General features: G+C 56.1%; 3 non-coding genes across 3 annotated transcripts in view; all 3 read left to right on the top strand.

Moving 5' to 3' along the window:
* The first annotated feature begins 2,026 nt into the window (after window positions 1-2,026).
* On the top strand, window positions 2,027-3,919 carry LOC126315195 (small subunit ribosomal RNA). Its single transcript, XR_007555915.1, has one exon. It is a non-coding gene; the product is annotated as a small subunit ribosomal RNA (ribosomal RNA).
* A 368-nt stretch (window positions 3,920-4,287) lies between these two features.
* On the top strand, window positions 4,288-4,442 carry LOC126315163 (5.8S ribosomal RNA). Its single transcript, XR_007555886.1, has one exon. It is a non-coding gene; the product is annotated as a 5.8S ribosomal RNA (ribosomal RNA).
* A 188-nt stretch (window positions 4,443-4,630) lies between these two features.
* The window catches only part of LOC126315145 (large subunit ribosomal RNA), a 4,222-nt gene continuing 3,852 nt past the window's right edge, over window positions 4,631-5,000 (top strand). Inside the window, exon 1 of the ribosomal RNA XR_007555874.1 lies at window positions 4,631-5,000. This exon is cut by the window's right edge and continues 3,852 nt beyond it. This is a non-coding gene — a ribosomal RNA (large subunit ribosomal RNA).

The raw sequence follows: 5,000 nt of genomic DNA, 5'->3' as shown, positions 1-5,000 counted from the left end.
TCCCTTAACCTAACCCACGTTGTCCCTTAACCTAACCCACGTTGTCCCTTAACCTAACCCACGTTGTCCCTTAACCTAACCCACGTTGTCCCTTAACCTAACCCACGTTGTCCCTTAACCTAACCCACGTTGTCCCTTAACCTAACCCACGTTGTCCCTTAACCTAACCCACGTTGTCCCTTAACCTAACCCACGTTGTCCCTTAACCTAACCCACGTTGTCCCTTTGCCTAACATAGTTCACTGCTCGGAATCTCTGGTGTCGTTGTTATCCTCATGTAGATGTCTTGCGAGTGTTGCTTACTTTCCACATATTCCCGCTATCCACTGTCAATTGTACTGCAATAGGACTATATCGCCCCCCCCCCCTCTGCCCCTCTCTTTGTGTCTCCGTCCTCTCAAGCTGGTCGGTCTGGCGTTTGAGTGTTAAATGAGCCTCGCAGCTGTTCAGTTGCGTTCAGATGTCGACGCCCTCAGTGTACGTCGTGGTATGGTCTGTGTCCATTGTCCGCTGATGTCGTACGCGTAACCCACACGCTGTACCGATCATCGGTCGTTACGTACAGAGTGAAGTAGTGTGATACGTGTGACCGTACGCTGGCTGTGCCCAACGGTGTCGAATCTCAATTTCCATATGTTGTGCTCGATGCTACTTGTCTCGTCTCCCAATAACAGCTAGGTTGCACTGTGGTACGCCGTAGAGGCGTGTGGGAGGAACGTACGAACGCATTGTATGTCACCCTGGGTCGCTGGGGGTGGTGGTGCGGTGAGTCAGGTCAGGTCAGCGTGAGCCGTGTGATGTAGTGACGCGTGTATTCCGACTTTGTCGTATTGCCTCACACAAAGTGCTACCCTGGTGGACCGCGTTCCATATCTGGGACATGCCGCAGATGCCGGTTGACAGTGGATCGCGGAAGGGACATCGCATACGTGCGTGGGCCACCTTCCACGTGTTCTCTTCTGCACATGTCGCAGTGTGTATGTGGTCTGATGTAGCGTGTCGTGACACATGACATCCTGGCATGCAAGAATTGTTGAATTCGCAAATGTAGGTGGACATCTACGTTTACTGCCCAAGATACGCAAATGAACTGGAAATCCGTTGTTGAGCGGTTGTTCACGCTGGAGGTGAATCTGTGATGGCGACGATCGGTACAGCTATTAACCGGTTGTTTCAGCGGTACCCGCCACATCCACACACGTGACTAGGCCCATGTGGGTATGAAGCGATACGTGGCGGTGGCTTGGTGGGACTGTTCCCGGCCGGTGAAGGGGGGCCGCCCGGCGTGTTGGCCGCGCGCTGCGTGGGCGCACGCGCAACAGGCGGCTGGTGGGGGGCGCCGAGTGGCAGGAGCGCCAGCCGACGGGCTCGGCAGGCGGCGCAGCTACGCTGCGGCGCACCCTGCACGCGGCGCCTGGCGGCCAAAGTTGGTTCAGCCGAGCCCGGTGCGAAGCGCGGTGGACATCTGCAGTGTGCTGGTCTGATTGAGGACTGTGTGCGTTGAGGATGCGCCGCCGCCTGGCACTCGGCGCCGCGACGCCGTCTGCTGCTCGGTCGCCCCAGCGGTTCTCGCAGGTGGTTTGTATCGCAGTTGTGCGGACGTGTTGGCGCGTGCGCTGTGCTGGGAGAGTTCGCTTCTGCACCCAAGTGGGGCTTTGCCCTTGTGTGGCGCTGGCGTTGGAGCTGCCGGTCACCATAGGTGGCGCGTGTTGTCTCCCGCCGGCAATGCCACGACAGCACGCTCCCGGGCCTCTGTCGGCAGCGGCAAGCTCAGTTGGGAGCAAGGGTGTTCGCACTAAAACCGTCTACTCGCCTAACTCCGGGCGATTGCGCCTCTCTCGAAACCGACCAAGTACCTAGGACGGCGCTGCGCGCCGCCGGGACCTGAGAGGGTTTCGAGGTGTATCGTGCAGGGGAGCTCGGCCTCCTCCTGTTTGCAGAATAATTGAGCGGACGCTTGCGTGTTCGCGCGGGCCCCCGGGACACACTCCCGGGCGGCCGGCTGCTCAGCTCTAGTTGACGCAGCTCCCTGGTTGATCCTGCCAGTAGTCATATGCTTGTCTCAAAGATTAAGCCATGCATGTCTCAGTACAAGCCGCATTAAGGTGAAACCGCGAATGGCTCATTAAATCAGTTATGGTTCCTTAGATCGTACCCACGTTACTTGGATAACTGTGGTAATTCTAGAGCTAATACATGCAAACAGAGTCCCGACCAGAGATGGAAGGGACGCTTTTATTAGATCAAAACCAATCGGATTGGCTTGTCTGGTCCGTTTGCCTTGGTGACTCTGAATAACTTTGGGCTGATCGCACGGTCCTCGTACCGGCGACGCATCTTTCAAATGTCTGCCTTATCAACTGTCGATGGTAGGTTCTGCGCCTACCATGGTTGTAACGGGTAACGGGGAATCAGGGTTCGATTCCGGAGAGGGAGCCTGAGAAACGGCTACCACATCCAAGGAAGGCAGCAGGCGCGCAAATTACCCACTCCCGGCACGGGGAGGTAGTGACGAAAAATAACGATACGGGACTCATCCGAGGCCCCGTAATCGGAATGAGTACACTTTAAATCCTTTAACGAGTATCTATTGGAGGGCAAGTCTGGTGCCAGCAGCCGCGGTAATTCCAGCTCCAATAGCGTATATTAAAGTTGTTGCGGTTAAAAAGCTCGTAGTTGGATTTGTGTCCCACGCTGTTGGTTCACCGCCCGTCGGTGTTTAACTGGCATGTATCGTGGGACGTCCTGCCGGTGGGGCGAGCCGAAGGGGTGCTTTCGCGTCCCGAGGCGGACCCCGTTTAAATCCTACCAGGGTGCTCTTTGTTGAGTGTCTCGGTGGGCCGGCACGTTTACTTTGAACAAATTAGAGTGCTTAAAGCAGGCAAGCCCGCCTGAATACTGTGTGCATGGAATAATGGAATAGGACCTCGGTTCTATTTTGTTGGTTTTCGGAACCCGAGGTAATGATTAATAGGGACAGGCGGGGGCATTCGTATTGCGACGTTAGAGGTGAAATTCTTGGATCGTCGCAAGACGAACAGAAGCGAAAGCATTTGCCAAGTATGTTTTCATTAATCAAGAACGAAAGTTAGAGGTTCGAAGGCGATCAGATACCGCCCTAGTTCTAACCATAAACGATGCCAGCCAGCGATCCGCCGCAGTTCCTCCGATGACTCGGCGGGCAGCCTCCGGGAAACCAAAGCTTTTGGGTTCCGGGGGAAGTATGGTTGCAAAGCTGAAACTTAAAGGAATTGACGGAAGGGCACCACCAGGAGTGGAGCCTGCGGCTTAATTTGACTCAACACGGGAAACCTCACCAGGCCCGGACACCGGAAGGATTGACAGATTGATAGCTCTTTCTTGATTCGGTGGGTGGTGGTGCATGGCCGTTCTTAGTTGGTGGAGCGATTTGTCTGGTTAATTCCGATAACGAACGAGACTCTAGCCTGCTAACTAGTCGCGTGACATCCTTCGTGCTGTCAGCGATTACTTTTCTTCTTAGAGGGACAGGCGGCTTCTAGCCGCACGAGATTGAGCAATAACAGGTCTGTGATGCCCTTAGATGTTCTGGGCCGCACGCGCGCTACACTGAAGGAATCAGCGTGTCTTCCTAGGCCGAAAGGTCGGGGTAACCCGCTGAACCTCCTTCGTGCTAGGGATTGGGGCTTGCAATTGTTCCCCATGAACGAGGAATTCCCAGTAAGCGCGAGTCATAAGCTCGCGTTGATTACGTCCCTGCCCTTTGTACACACCGCCCGTCGCTACTACCGATTGAATGATTTAGTGAGGTCTTCGGACTGGTACGCGGCATCGACTCTGTCGTTGCCGATGCTACCGGAAAGATGACGAAACTTGATCATTTAGAGGAAGTAAAAGTCGTAACAAGGTTTCCGTAGGTGAACCTGCGGAAGGATCATTACCGACTAGACTGCATGTCTTTCGATGTGCGTGTCGTGTCGTGTCGCGCAACACGCTACCTGTACGGCAGTGGCCGTGCGCCGCGTGCGGAACCACGCGTGCCTCTCAAAACTAGCGGAAGTGTTGTTGTTGTGTGGTACGAGCGCTGAAGCTCTGGAGCGGCTGGCCTGCGGTACCTGGCGCCTGGCGCCGGTTTTGAATGACGTTCGCCCGAGTGCCTGTCCGCTCCGGTGTGGAGCCGTACGACGCCCATCGGCTGTGAGGCCGTTGGACACAAAAAAAAATAGTGGAACAGGGGCCGTCAGACGCCTCAGTCCCGCAAATGCTACTGTCTTGAAAGAGACAGTGGGAGACTGAAAAGGAAAAGATCACCCAGGACGGTGGATCACTCGGCTCGTGGGTCGATGAAGAACGCAGCAAATTGCGCGTCGACATGTGAACTGCAGGACACATGAACATCGACGTTTCGAACGCACATTGCGGTCCATGGATTCCGTTCCCGGGCCACGTCTGGCTGAGGGTCGGCTACGTATACTGAAGCGCGCGGCGTTTGTCCCGCTTCGGAGACGTGGGAGTGTCGTGGTCGCCTGTGTGGCCGGCCGCGTCTCCTTAAACGTGCGATGCGCGCCCGTCGCCTGGCGGTTCGCATACCGGTACTTTCTCGGTAGCGTGCACAGCCGGCTGGCGGTGTGGCGTGCGACACCTCGTACAACGACCTCAGAGCAGGCGAGACTACCCGCTGAATTTAAGCATATTACTAAGCGGAGGAAAAGAAACTAACAAGGATTCCCCCAGTAGCGGCGAGCGAACAGGGAAGAGTCCAGCACCGAACCCCGCAGGCTGCCGCCTGTCGTGGCATGTGGTGTTTGGGAGGGTCCACTACCCCGACGCCTCGCGCCGAGCCCAAGTCCAACTTGAATGAGGCCACGGCCCGTAGAGGGTGCCAGGCCCGTAGCGGCCGGTGCGAGCGTCGGCGGGACCTCTCCTTCGAGTCGGGTTGCTTGAGAGTGCAGCTCCAAGTGGGTGGTAAACTCCATCTGAGACTAAATATGACCACGAGACCGATAGCGAACAAGTACCGT

The sequence above is a fragment of the Schistocerca gregaria genome, unplaced genomic scaffold, assembly GCF_023897955.1.
Source record: "Schistocerca gregaria isolate iqSchGreg1 unplaced genomic scaffold, iqSchGreg1.2 ptg000565l, whole genome shotgun sequence".
In the NCBI taxonomy this organism is placed as follows: domain Eukaryota; kingdom Metazoa; phylum Arthropoda; class Insecta; order Orthoptera; family Acrididae; genus Schistocerca; species Schistocerca gregaria.
Note: the sequence above shows the minus strand (reverse complement) of the source record. Positions and strands in the feature narration are given on the sequence as shown.